Source organism: Castor canadensis, chromosome 7 (assembly GCF_047511655.1).
Source record: "Castor canadensis chromosome 7, mCasCan1.hap1v2, whole genome shotgun sequence".
NCBI classification, from domain to species: Eukaryota; Metazoa; Chordata; class Mammalia; order Rodentia; family Castoridae; genus Castor; species Castor canadensis.
This window is the reverse complement of record NC_133392.1, coordinates 12,699,066-12,714,450: the sequence shown is the minus strand read 5'-3', so window position 1 is coordinate 12,714,450 and position 15,385 is coordinate 12,699,066.

Below are 15,385 nucleotides of genomic sequence, written 5' to 3'. Positions count from 1 at the left end.
TTCTGCATGGCTTTTCCTGTGGCCAGTCTCTCTGGAAGAAATGTGTCATGAGTGTGAATTCAAAACAAGCCATGGGAGAGAGCAGGAGTCCAAACTACAGGGAGCTGCTGTGACCCTTTCTGTGTTCCCAAGGTGGGACCATTACCTCTCAGAGAGGTTGAACGGTGGAAAAAGAGGAGAGTTCTGGGTTCCTAAAAGGGGTATACAGGCTTTATCACTCCCTCCTCTGCCCCTTCTACCCTGCAGTGGTCCACTGTGGGCCTGAGGCAGGACCTCTCTTACCAGTGCTCCCAACCTGGGCTTGTGGTGGGGACTGATTCCAGATGTCATGCCCCAGGTGGCTCCAATGTGGTTAGAACAGTAGTGAAGGGGGAGAGATGAGAACCTGGGGGGTTGGGGATGAGCACAGAGTAGACATCCAGGGACAAGGTGGGTTTCAGAGCGGGTACACCTGCGCAAATGGCTCCTCACATGCTCCTTGTGGGCATGTGGACTGACCAAGTTCATGTAAACCAGAACTGGCCAGGTATGAGATTGCTACAATGCTGTTCTCTGACACCATTCCAAACCCACAGCCAGGTCTTCGGGACAGCAACCAGGGAAAGCGCACTGCCCTGGGGTCTTGCCAGATGGTAGGGTTGGACCCAGACTCCTCTGTGACTTGCTGTGTGACTCCACACAAATAACTTCATATCTCTGAGTCTTTCAGCTGTAAAAATGAGATGTGACACATTCAAGGTGTTATAGTAGCTGGTGGAATTCATATAAAATGTTCTGCCCAGAGCCTGGCATATATTAGGTGTTCAGTAATGGTTTGTGGCTAATTGCCACCACTGAGAAAGTCTTGACCTCTGATTTTTCAGGTATGGAGGGAAACAGGTAGGCTATAATTAGTCTGTGTGTGTGTATGGCATCCTCTAGCCTAGTCAATACAACCACTCCCTTGACATCATACCATGCAAGCAGTCATTTACATTTTAGTATAAAGTCCTACAACCAGGTTATCTCATTCTTTCCTCCTAAGCTCTGGATGACATCAGCTCTAAGATGTCATTGGAAAACAGGCCTTGAAGGGGAGACCTCTGTGCCACTAGGATCCTGGGGCAGGAGAGATGGGGTGCTGAGATGTACCATCTACACTGCACATTGCACTCTTCTCACCTGCTTCCCAAGCTAGTGTCCACCTGGAGTCCCAGCACTACCCAGGCCTGAGAATATCCTAATGGTAGCAGGCATCTTGACAGCCTCAGTAATGCAATCCCTGAGCCGGGGAGGATTCCTGCTGCCTATGGCCCAAGACTTCATGGTCAGTTCACCCACAGAAACACAAGCCTGCCTGTGTTTCTTCTTGCCTTGGTAGGCCCAGCAAGAAGGACAAGTGTCCTACCTCAGTTTCCCTGCCTGGCACTTCATTCATTGCTTTACCCACTTTGAGCCCACATCCTTGAGCTTGGATTTCTCTGTCTACTTAATTGGGGCCTAATATCCTGCCTTGAGTTTTTCCATCCCCTGCTCTAGAGGCTAGAGCCTGCTCCCCACACAGCCCAGTGCCTGCCACACATATTGGGCCTTAACAATGGCTATTCAGTTGATCTTGCCAGAGCCACCCCTGCACCATTTCTCTCTCCCTTCCCACCAGCCTGTCAACTGGTATTACTATGGCCTGTGAGGCTTACCTTTGAACTTGCCTCCTTTCTTCCCTTCTCTTTCCATATTCGTTCAGTACACTGGACTGTGTGATTCAGTGGCTAGAGAATATAGTCCTTGCCTTACCAAGGACAGAGAGGAGATAAAGCAGATAAGAGGCAAGAACTGCCCAGGTATCCCTCAGGGAGACAGTCACTACTTCCAGAGGAGACAGGGAAGGAAGGTGAGGGAGGTATGAGACGTTTGCTCCCAGAGGCCCCATGCAAATACAAACACAAACATAAAGCCTAAAAGATTGCCTGCTCGTTCAGGTCCAAATCTAGAGTCAGATTATCCAGGTTCAAATAACCAATGATCTTTGGTAAATTACTTAATTTCTCTTAGTGTCATCTGAATTTCCTCATCTGAGGAGTAGCAATGATGAAACCCAGAAGGATTGCAATAAGAATTAAGTAGGACAGGACTAGGGGTGTAGCTCAGTGGTAGAGTACTTGTCTGTCATACTCAAGGCCCTGGGTTCAATCTCCAGGGCAGCAAGAAATTATAAATACATAAAAAGAAGTAAGTATGACAGGAATGATGCCTTGAGGGCATCTCAGGAATTGTCCAGACTCCACCCGTTATTGCCAGATCAGAGGGTAAAAATGTCTACACTCATTTGAAACATTTTGCTTTTGAAGAGAGTTCCAGGGAGCCATACATGCCCAGGGCCACAGGGTTCAGCCACCCAGATACTCAGAAGTCACTGCAGCAACCATGTTCAAGGGAGCCAGGCTACTGCTCAGCCTGGCAGCAGGTCTTGTCGTCATCCAAGTTTTTCATGCATAGAGAATACAGGAGTTATGGAGACATGGAGGTTTCCACCCAGATTTCAAAGGAAAGCCTGGGAGGGTAGGCAATGTGTAGCAAAGTTAGGATCCCTCAAGCAACTTCTTAGAGGATGATGAGCTGTGAGTGTGAAGCCTAAGATGCAATGGAGACTGCAGAATGTTGGAGATGCCAGGAATATGGAAAGTTTGCCAAGGATGGCCATAGGCAAGTGGAGCCAGACCAAGAGACAGGCTATATGGGCTGTCAACAGCAAGGCCGTGGCTGCCCAAACCCATTGGAACTCACATCACAGCATCACATCCCCTGGATGCGGGATATGGAGTTACAAGGTTTCAATCTTGCTTTGGTCTGATCCTTCATTGCTCTTATCCCTATTCCTACCTTTTGGAAAGGAATGTTTACTCCATGCTATTGTAACTTGTGAGTAATGTAACTTTGTTGTTTTATAGGGGCTACCAGTTAAGAGTTTGCCTTGATTCTCAAAGTCTTGAATTTAGTCTTCTGGAATAATCTTGGAACTGTTAAGACTTTGGGGAGTCTTAGAGATGGACTAAATGCATTATGATATGGACATGAGCCTTTTGGGAGGCCAGGGATGGAATGCTGTGATTTAAGCAGTGTTTTTGGTGTCAAGGTGACAAGAGGGGGACTTGTGATGGTTAATATTGTCAGCTTGATTGGATTAAGAAATGCCTAGGAGCTTAGTAAAGCACACCTCTGAGTGTATCTGTGATTGTGTTTCCAGAGACAATTAGATTATGAAGGCTCTGACTTCCTGAATAGATGAATCCCTTGATGGATTCATTGTATGATGACATTACTGGGAGGTGGTGAAAAGGAAGTGGGGCCTATGGGAAGGAAGGAGGCCACTGGAAGCATGTCCTGGGGACTATACCTTGCCCTGGTCCCTTCCTGTGTTCCTTTTCTCAGCTTCCTGTCCTCCATGAGGTAAGTAGTCTCCTCTTCTATCTACACTTCCCCACTGACGTGATGTTCTGCTTCACAATGGATCCAAAAATCAACGGAGTCAAGTGACCACAGACTGAATCCTCTGAATCTGTGAGCTGAAATAAATCCTGCATCCCTTAAGTTGTTTCTGCCAGGTATTTGGTCACAGCATATAAAAGTAATACAAACTGTGCCTGCCACATAATAGACACTCTACTCTTTTATTGGAAAATAGAGATACCCTGCTTTGAATACTCTTGATAAACGATACCTCAGTCTACCCACCCAGCAGCCCAAGAAACAGAGGCATTTGGTTAACCAACCTCAGTTGCTGGCCTGCGAGTTTTACTCCTGAGTGTTTAGTGTGGGAACCCGCTAGGCTTAGTGGAACCCTCTGGCCAAGCAGCTAGTGTGTGGCAGTCAGCACAGCTCAAGTGCCACGATTCAGGTTGGTTGGCATGGACAGGAGGCACTCAAGTAGTTGTAAGTCCCAAAATATCGCACATTTTTTCCGGAACAATGGGATGAGGACACAGCCATCTCCAAGCAGGAAGCAGGAACATGGGTATGTGTCTATCAAAGGTGAGACCAGCACTACTCAGATTCAAGTTAGAGGCTCAGCTTCTTTGTTGTGCTGGGTTACAGTGTAAGCTGTTAGGCAGGATTCTGGAATGATCTGCTTGGCTCTTCGTGAATGGCTGATTGTCATGGCAACAGGCACTACAGAGATTCTGAGTCTGCATCAGTGGGATTCTGCTTCCCAGGGACATTTCAGATCTCTCCCCCTCCTCCGTGTGGGGATCAGAGTCCTCACAGGATGTGTCTGGGCTGAAGAGAAGTCCCATGCTCCCCACTTTCCTTCTCAGTGGTTGCTTATCTTCCCACTTTCCCTTCCTCAAGAATTTTAGAATCAGGGGATGGTGGATGTGGAGAGGAGAGAAAACATGGCACAGATTGTGGCCTGACCAGCCTCTCCAAGAATCCACTGGCTATCCAGTCAACAAGCCAGAGAACATGCACTTCCTTGTCCCTTGCTGAGCCAAGAATTGTTTCTACACCGAGACTGCCCCAGCTCTTCATCCCATCCTACAAGTGATTCCTGAAGAGATGAAAAGGAATATAGTTCTCCCAGGAACAATGGAGTGGGGTCTAGACTGACAGCCCAGATGATTATGGCCCTCAGTTGCTCCCACAGAGAAAGATGGAACCTGGAAAGGGGGTGAATCTTCTGGAGATAACACCACCTCCAAAACTTCTTCTCTGTTGGGTCTCTCCAGCTCACAATTGCCAAGTCTATTATTCCAATTATTCAGGCTGAACCTTGGACGTGGACCTTTCCCCTGCTCTCAAAATTACATCTACCCTGTCAGCAAATCTTTTGGACTGCACCTTCAAAAGCTATCAAGCATGCTGCCTCTTCCTATTGCCTTAGCCTTTTAGCTGGCCTCCTGTCCTTCATTTACCTCCTTACTACCTGCTCTCCATATGGCAACTAGACGAGCCCTCAATGAAGTCAAATCGCATCACCATCAGACACGTTAGCTTTTGTTGCTATGACAAATACCTCATTGGCCATGTAACTTTGTGATACTGAGGTTTGAACTCAGGGCTTCATGCTTACTAGTCAGGCTCTTTGCCATTTGGCCCACAACACCAGCTGGCCATGTAACTTGGAGCGAGTTCATTAACCTCTCTGTGCCTCAGCTTCCCTGTGTATACAAGAGGGGTGGCAATCATAGTGTCTATCTCATAGGGCTGTTGTGACAAATGAGTTAGTTCTTATAAAGCCCTTAGAGATGTGCCTCACACATGATAAGAGCTAAAAATCTAAGGATGTTGATATTATTTCTTACTCCCCATCCCCCTCCAAAAGCTCCATGATCTAGAGCAGAGATTTCTCCCATTAGCACTGTTGCCAGGGCACTGCCGCTCATGCATGAGTATGTAGGTATTCTGGCTTCACATAAGTTTGATTGTAGGCTCATGTAGACCAGTCTCAGCTGAGGGGGCCAAAGAGAATGGGCTGGGCCAAGGCCACAGGTACAAGGTCAGGGCTGGGATCTACTGTTTCACAGTAGAGAGGGCGGGGCATGTCCCAGGTGGTCAGTAAGCTTCCAACAGAGCTGGGCATGAGTTCCAGAACAAGGAGACACCACTCTGGGAGAAACTTATGTTCTGAGTTAGTCATGGATTTCAGTCCTGCACCGTCACACACAGGTGTGCATCCACAATCAAGACATATAGTTTCCATGATTCCCAGTGTCCACATCTCAAAGCAGGGCAGGCAGTGGGTACTGCCTTTCTCTTATAAAAACTGAACACGTCCATACCTGTAAAATATCTGGCTATTAAAATCATCATTTAATAGGTGATAACATGATCCTCCCATCCCTGCATTAGTCAGTTATGGTTGTGTAACAAACATTTCCAAACTTTATGATTTAAAGCCAGCAATATATTTTTTCACACGTGACACTGTGGTCTTTTCTTTCACAAGTGAACTACTGGGCTCAGCAGGGCTGTCCATCTCTGCTCCACTGGGAATCAGTGATGGCAACTTGAATGTTGGGAGTTGGAGTCCTCTGAAAGTCGTTCCCTCTACATCTGATGCCTAGGCTAGGACCCTTGCAGCAGCTCAGGCTTTGTAGGCTTCTCTCTCTCTCCCTCTCTCTCTCTCTCTCTCTCTCTCTCTCTCTCTCTCTCTCTCTTTCTCTTTCTCTTTCTCTGATTTCTCCAGTGTGAAGGCTTCAGAGCTTCTCACCCCGAAGGCACAAGGCGCCAAAAGCTCCTCCCCAAGAGGGAAACAAGCAGACAGAAGTTGGACTACCTTTTGTGATCTAGCCCCAGAAGCCACTTCACCATATTTGATTGGTTGAGGTAGCTACAAATGTCACCCAGTTTCAAAGGGAGAGAACATAGGTCCTCTCACAGACTAGTATCAATATCACTCTATATGTACACCCCATTCAGCATGGCTCTGTGTACCCCCAGGCTCATGCTGCTACAGACTGGCCTCTCCAACAGGGACTGGCTCCCTCCCAAGGTGAGACTGGAAGGGCCCATCTGTGTTTTATGCTCCACTTTCTTTAGCTCCCCAGACTCTGGCCAGGTACTACCTCTCCTAGTGCCTGTGGCCAACAACTTCTTGCCCTCAAGTCAGGCCGTGCTTCATTCTCTGCATCCCAAGCAGCACCAGGCCAGCTGAGCTCCCCAGACCCTTGAGGAAGACCTCTTTCAGAGCCATTTGCACCTAGGCTAGAACCCTGGTCCCAGAAGGGGCTTGGAACCCCCATAAGCCAGGTTTATGTCCACATTGTCCTAAAGCCACAGCAATTCTTTAAGTTTTCGAGTACTGCCATTCATTCCCCTTCAGCTGAGCTAGAACAAGCCGAATAAGGAGGCATTCTAATGCCCAGACTTCTTTCCTGACACCTAGACATCCCCAAAGCAGACCATCGGCCCCTCCTGGTGGGCTCAAGTGCTTGAAATCACTTGTTTAGAGTGGCAAAACCCAGTGTCACCAGGAGTCTCCCTGCTCCTTAAGATCTAAACAATGTGGCCTCTGACCCACAGCCCAGCCCCACACACCCACCCCCAAATTCCTGACGCCCCTGAATTCCTGCTATCTGTTTTGCATTATATGGTCACTTCTTTGTGCTCACGTGGCCCCACCATGTGCTCAGGCTGTCTCTGAGGTGGCAGAGATCCCACCACCCACCTCAGGCCTGAGCAGAAAAGGGCACTGGTGGTGACTGGGAAGCTCAGCAGGCAGAGGTCTCTCTGAACAAGTTTGAAATTAAGTATTGGATACACCTGCCCTCAGAAAGCACCCCAGCCTTGCCCCAGCCTGGGTTACTGCCTTCTCTTTTATTACGGCCCCCTGCAACTTCAGACACCTCTAGTTTTATTATGCACAGTCCCTCAGTGCTCTCCAGCCCCAACCAAGAAGCCTGAATCCTCTCTGCACTCCACCATGACAGGATGTGATCACAGTGCACCATCTATGCAGTCACATACACATATGGACTTCCTCACACAGGCGTGAAGCTGCCACCCACTCTCCCTAAGACAGGCACCCTGCAGTCAGCTTGAGTCTTTGACAATGATAGCTGTTCTAAGGCACGGGGCTGGATCTGTGCTGGCCCTCCCAGGCTTTCTCCTTTGACCCTGTTCTGCTCCTCCAAGGGGCAGGGCTGGGGGTGAGTTGGGGCTGGAAGAGGAGAAGAGAGCTGGCCAATGTGAGCCTTGCCTCTCATGTACTCTGTGTGAAGCCAGGGACTCATCAGCCCTCATAAGTGAGGTCCAAGAATTGACCTGAACAACCCCATCTGGGGCTTAGGGATGCAGCATGGGCTATAAAGGCCCCTACCTGTGACCTCCTCAGTCCTTACCCAAGGAAAGGGGAAAGGTTAAAGGTTGACCCAGTCTAAAGATGCTTCTGCTGGGATATCTGCAGGTAAAATGGCCACAGAATAGCTGCCCTCCTCAGAACTCCATGCCAAGGATTCATGTCTGCTTGTCCTTTACAATATATAAGCATCCAGCTGACTGGTCTCTGGGGACAGTGACAAGGAGTGAAAAGGAAGAGCAGCTGGCAAGTAGTCAAGAATAAAAGTTGGTTGGCTCAAGCCAAGGCAGAGCACACCTGGAGCCCTCCCCATGGCCATGGTCAGGGCGCCTTCTGTCTGTCTGGCCTTTCCCCACTGTCCTGTGCCCAGGTCTTCCTGGGAGCGTTTTCACCCTCCGTTAAGCACCATCTGGTGGTGTTGCTAGAAGCTTGGAGGGTAGCCAGGATCTGGCAAGGGCTAAGCATGGAGATTGTGGGCCGGTGTGCTGGCCTGGCCTGAGGGACTTCAGCTCTCGCCTGATTTGATGTCTGGGGAGGGTTCCAGCTGCATGGAGAGTAGCCTCCCAGGACTGACAGATGGGCAGCCCCAGGAGAAAGACACATGGAGGGGCCATGTTGTTATTAAATGCAGCTCATTAGATTTTATCTGTAAGATGCTGCTGGGTTGGCAGGACCATACCTGCCCCAGCCAAGAGCAGCCCACAGAAGCACCAGTGGCCCTGGGAAGACTGTGGTGGAAAGGCTGGAGTGGTGGACTTTCTTTTGGGGTTGGAACTTGTCCCAGACCTCAGAGGCTCTCTCTGTGTGGCCAACCTCAGAGAAAGCCTGGAGGGCATGTAGGCACACTGAACTATTGCCAGGGCACCCCACATTCTACCCTTCCCCGGCAAAGTGGCCCGAAGGACAGCCAAGACTTGGGCAAGGCCAGGTCTCTCCACTGCCAGCCCACTGCCCCCTAGGCTGGACTCTGAAAATGACCACACCAGGGACCAGATAGTAATCGTTTTAGGCTTTGCAAGCTAAGATCCAAAATGGAGACTATTGTGTAAGTATGCGTATAAATGTTTAACACATAACCAGTTAAAGATGAGAAGATGTTCTTATCTCATATGCAATTCAAAAACAGGTGCTGGGAAATAATTGGCTGGGCTCTGGACTTGTTCTGTCTCCTGAGTGAGGAAGTCAACAGAAGAGGCTACCTGTGGCCTTCCTCCAAAGTAGAGTTCTCAAAAGAGGGCACCACAAAGGTGTCATTGGAAAGCTGTTTGCATAGTCCTATGCACATTTGCCTTTGTCACACCTGATGTGGGAGACTGGACGTGCCCATGTGTCATTCCCTAACACTGGCCCAGCATGAGAGGCCTGGAAAGTCTCTGCCTCCCCCAGAATCCCAGTGCCAACCATGCCAAGCTGAGGCCTCTTTCCTTACTCAGGACCCCACTTGTCCCCCTATGCTCCAAGCTGCACTTGTGATTGCCTTGACATCTCATGGTATTACTTTGTACTTCTGAGCCTTTTAGTTTACAGAAATGAATGTAAAAGTTACTGTATCTGGAGATCCCAAGCCGTCTTCAGGCTTGCCATACCCTAATACCTGTTCCCTGGTCAGTTCTAGGCTGAACCTGTCTTATCAATTTGCTCTACCTTAGGGTGACTCTATAGACCATTGGTAAATACCTTTCTAGGTGGGCTCTGGGGCCTAAGTCCAGATACATCTGTGTCCACTTAGCCCCAGGCTTGGGCCCTTACCAAGTACATATTATCACCCAGCCCATTCCCGTCAGGAAGAGGCCTGAGCGTGACACCAGGCAGCCTGGCTAGAAATCTGGCCATGCAGCCTTGGAGCCAGTCATGCACCTCTCTTAGCTGTGCCTTCTCCACCTGTGAAATGCAGTGGTTGCCAGCCCAGCTGGTGCCATATATCACATGCTGGTTGCAGAAATGTCCAGTGCAGCATATCTATGGCCTGGATCATTTTAGTCCTCAGTGGCCACTTATGGGATCTACATCTGAAATGGAAATGCAGAAACAGCCTGAGAGGTGGAGATGAGGGTGAAGGAACAGCCATGAGAAAGTCAGAGAGAGGCAATGGTTGGAGTGGATCAGGAAAGAACTTAGGAGAAGGCTGGGATCTGAGTCACAGCACCTCATTTCTCAGGCAGTGCCACTGATTGGTGGCACAAAGGTGAAGAAGGCAGGAAGAAAGGTGGTATGGGAGAACCATCTTACCTCCTATCATGAGATGAGACAAGACTGAGCCCTGTATCCAAGTGTCCTTACAGTCTCCTCCATCCCTGACTGCACCTGGGAAAGAGACTTGTCACCAACCTGGCAGGAAGAAGCAGTGACTAAATCTGGACCCTTCTGGAGACATACCTGTCATCAGTTGAAACTCCTGTGGCATGCTTGAGTTAACTCTGTGTAAACTAGACTGCACACATTTGATTCTGCAACATGGATTCACGGTCATCCTATTTTATTGGTGTCCTGGTAAAGCCTAGAGTTCAGTAGCATTTCAAAAGGCTCTCCACCATGAGACCTGTAGGAGAATGTTCATAGCAGCATCACTTATAATAACCCAAGCTGGACACAACCCAAATGTCCATCAGTAGCAGGATTTCTGTGGAATATTCCTGCAGTGGCATACTAGAGGTGAGAAAGAATCGCTAGTTGATAGAAAAGCAGGGATGAATCTCACCATCTCAAAAGGAGGCAAAACTCATCAATGGTGCTAGAGGCTGGTTTGGCCTCTGTAGGTTTCTGGCTAGGAAGAGGCTGAGGAGCCTCCTGGAGTTCTAAGAATATTCTACATCTTGATAACAGTAGTGGGTATGTGCATACATATGCAAAGATTCATCTAGCTATACATTTAAGATCTGGCACTTCACTCTCAAAGTTCACTTCACTCTTAAGTTAAATCTCAACTAAAAGTATGGTTTTTTAAAAAATCCTTTAAGAATTGTTAAATAAAGAGTGTGGTTCATGACAACCCAAGGACTTACTAAAGCACTGGTCTCCAGGTTGGTGCAGGACCATGAGATCAGCCCTTGGCCCCCTCTGCATCTTCCTACTGGCCCTTGATTGCTGGGGTTCCAAGCATGGGTAGTAGCTTTTGTTCCTTGTTCCTTGTCTTTTTTGGGATGGTTTTAGCTGCCTAGTAACACTGCAACAAGCCTAGCTTATACCGTGGAGGTTGTCATCTTGCATAACAAGAAGTCTGAAGGAAGATAAGAGGTTTGAGGTGGGGCTCTAGGTCACATCCTCTGAGAGTCTCTGGTTTTGGCCTTGCCCTCCTGGTTTTAAGATTGCTGGTGTAGGCATTACTCCCCCAAACATTTTGTATCCCAAGACTTGATATGGGGGAGGCAGGGAGGATCTTCTTGCCTAAATCAAGTTCCCAGGAGTCTTCTCTCAAGCGCCATTGGCCAGAACTGGGTCACATGCCCAACCCTAAAGCAATCTTTGGCAGAGAGGAGATACCTGGGCCAGAGGTTCACATGCCACCTCCCTTGCCCTGACAGCCTTGTGTCCATACCTGAGCACAGTTGGAGTTAGTTGGAGGAAGATGGTGGGAGTAGAAACCAGCTGAGCTGCCAGGACTTATTGGAATTTTTGTTTTTTATCTTCTGCATATTTTCAACTAGAGATATTATTCTGTCAAAACAAGTGAGTCATCATGCCCTTCCGACTGAAGCCTCATGGATTAATGCTTCATCCAAATTCCCAGGGAGACACAGATGTACAGATGCGATAAGGCAAGGAAATAGGCTGCCCTTGGAATGGTTTGCTGTCATCACAGCAGGAGTGGGAGGCTATATTTGTGGAGAGGACCCCCATGCATAGGGATTTTGTAATTAATGATTTTTTTTATTCATGCACTATGTGACAGGCACTCTGCTAAGACATGAGAGAAACAGTCCATAAAACATTAAGAGAAAAAAACAAATTTAATTCTCCAAATACTTCATGTGTGCCCCAAGAGGGAGGGGAGCCTTCTCCTGGCCCCTACTGATCACTGAAGTGGTTTTTAAAAAAAAAAAGAAGAAGAAGCAGCAGCTGTGGGGACACCAGACAAGGGAACAGGAAGATACCAGCATTCTGATTCCAGCTGAGTCACTTGCTTTGGTCTTCAGTTTCTTCATTTTCAAAATCAGCATTGGGTGTCAAGTTCAACATCCTTGCAGCTCTGAACCTTCTGTGATGACTACCTTGTGCCACAAAATGACAAGCAGAGCTCAGAGGTCTGAAACCAGCAGCTTTCTAGGTCCTGGTCATTCACTTTAGTCTTCCAAAGATAACCTCATGATGATAAATAAAGAGGAGGAGGATGGTGATGGTGGTAATGATTAAACTTAGCACAGAGTCCTCCTCTATGCCATGCATCCATGTACATGTATTACCTCATTAATTCCTTCTCAAACTGTAAGCTCATTATTTTTCTTATCCCATGTCACAGATGAGGCAACTGAAGCTTAAAGCACTGTGTCTTCTATTCCCTGCCCAAAATTCATGTTGAAGCCCTAAGTCCTTGGTTTTTTTGGTGGTACGGGGGCTTGAACTCAGGACCATTGTTGTTCCTAAACAGGTGCTCTGCTGCTTGAGCCATTCCAACAGCCCAAAACCCTAAATCCCAATGTGACTAATTAAAGACAGGACCTTTAGGTGGTAATTAAGGTTAAATGAGATCGTTAGGGTGGGACTCCAATCCAACATGACTGCTGACCTTATAAGAAGAGGAGAAAACAGGCGAGCCCTCACAAAGAGAAAAGTCCATGTATCTCCACAGAGAGAAGATAGACATCTGCAATCAAGGAGCCCTCAGAAGAAATCAATCCTACAAACACTTGCTCTTAGATGTGTAGCCTCTAATATGAGAAAAAAATGTCCATTGTTTAAGCCACCCAGTCTTTGGTATGTGTTATAACTATCCAAGTTGACAACTACATCACCTAATGGCAGAACCAGCATTTGAAACAGACAGGCCCCAGGGCCATGTCCTTAAGGACTTCATCACCTACAATCTGACCCTTTGTTTGGAGAGATGGAAAAAAAGTATCCTTATGGCTAGGCTGAGTACAAAGTACACAGATTGTCAGATCTCACCCTCTTCCCTCCTTCCTCTATATAACAAGTGACAATCCATTCAGTAGTAGCCAAGACCTGTGTTTTAGATGGAAATGGTGCAAGGAAATATGGGCCAATATTTGGTGGATGGTTAGAACCATCTGGGTTATTTGCAGAGCTAGGTCACTCTAAAATGGCTGTGGGCACCAAGGAGGTTTGGGTAAGAGATATACAAGGACATCACAATTTGCTTCTCGGGGATCAGTCTTGGATGCTACCCCAACCAAACAGACCTGGGTTTAAATTCTGCCTTTCCCCAGGTGTGGGGTTTTGGATAAGTTGCTTTACCCCCTAACCCTCCATTTATACATGAAGATAATCATAACTCAGGCAGGGCTGTGAGGATGAAAGAAGTTTCCATGTGGGAAGCTGCTTCACAGATGGTCTGAATTCAGTAATACTTAACATGAGGGACCACCTGAATTCCCCCTTAACCTCTTCAAAGTAAAACCCGCCGTTACAAATCCCCTGGCAGACATCCGCCAATCCTTTCTGGAAAGGGCTGGGTCTAAATCATAGATCACAGCCTCTGCAATCAACTGCTATTCTATATCTTGTCCACCATCATCAGAGATCTGGGCCAGTTCCCTCAGAGCACTGCTCATGACCCCAGATTCTTTATTCTCCTGCACTGCCAACTCCTGTCCCCAGATTTCCTTTCCCCAAAGAGCAAATGCTCCTTGATGTTGAGGGATGCTTAGAAAGTGGTCCTCCTATTGGCCCTCAAGACTTGGAAGTAGCCACACCTAAGCCCCAACCCCAGCCCCACTGAGCATACCCACTTCATTCTCCTCCATCTTTGGGGAAAGACTCCATTTCAGAAAGACCTGGAAAGAGAAACAGAATCCCAATTGGGAGACTTCAAGGGGCCAGTTATCAGCAGAGTCCTGGCTGCCAGTGGGGGGTGGTGGAATCCCACCGTGTGATCCCTGCCTTCTACAGCCACAGTGCAGACACATTCCTAAGGCCACCCAAGGTACTAGGCTGCCTTTCTCTTCCCCAACTCCTCCCTGTAGAACCCCAGTGAGGGCAGGTGCAAGCATTTCTCTACCCGGGAAAAGAGCAGAACCAGGGGCCAGATGGTCAGCACCTCAACCAAGCTGCCATCTTTCGCCATGTGATTCTGGGCAAGTCACTCCTCTCTAAGCTCTTGTGTGAACTAAATGAAATAATGAATCAAAACACTCATCACAGGACCTGGCAGGCATAAAATCCAAACAGATATCAGCCATTGTGATTCAGTGTCTGGGCTTCCCAGGGCACAAAATTTAAGGGTATGAGAGTGAGGTCTTCCTTCAATTTGTGCCTTAGGCACCTTGCTAACCTCAACCTAATTGCAATTCTTCTCTGATAATATATGCAAATTACCTTGAGAGATGCAAGAAACCCCAAATCACCTGACATTGATATCAACCTCCAAGAAGAATAGAGAGAAACCAGATTCAGACTGCAGGGGATGCAGTTCTGGCATCAGTAACACTGCTCTCAACTAGTGCCCCTTCTCTGGGGCTGTATTCTCATCTGAAAGTTTGCTGGTGAAATTGGTTCCTCTCCACCATCCCCATTACAGAGCTGTGTGGGGACCAAATAAGACATGAGGGTGAAAGGGCTTTGTAGACTACGATGGGCCTGACCATTCAGAGGATGATGCTCGTGATGACAATGACTGCTACTACTGGGACCATTCTCCCCATTCTAACCCAGCACTGTTACTAACAAGTCAAAAGTTAGACATAGCCAGTTACTACATGAATTCTCTTGCTTCGTATTTTGTATCTGAGGAGAAAAAAGCAACATTCTCCAATACCTCCATAAGAAATAAAGTGCTCAGTGGCAAGACCTAGCTGCATCACTTCCAATTTAATTTTTGAACAACCACCACAAACCATCGACCACCGATTTCAATGAATTAAATCGTTAGGAAAATTAGGAACATCTCAGATTTTAATCGATGTTTGCCTTAACTATGAAAAAGAAAAGAGATTCCTCTTTTGTCTGTCTCTAATCAGAGTGTTAATTATCTTGGTTACATGCTAGCAAATTAATTACAAGCTAATGAAGTTAAAGGAGGTCATTTGTTAAGGGAAACTGATCACATATTGTGATCTGAGGATTAAATGGAAAACCACTGTCATGAAAATAGTCTTGAAAATTAGACTCAATATTTGATTTGTGAGGTCACCCAGAGGAAAGAATGAATAACAAAGCACCCCATCCCCACCCCACAACTCACAGATGCCATCACCTTGGATTACTTGTTTAGCTGTTCAGGTTAACAGAGAGTAATATTGGAAGTTTCCTTTCCATGTTCTGTGTGTGTGTGAGAGAGAGAGAGAGAGAGAGAGAGAGAGAGAGAGAGAGAGAGAGGGAGAGAGAGAGAGTATGTGGTATGTGTTCTTGAAAAAGACAGTTGAGGGGAAGTGTAGGAATGTGTACAAGAAAGCAAGTCAACATGGGGATGAGTATGTGTACCCAGCAAACGTGCCA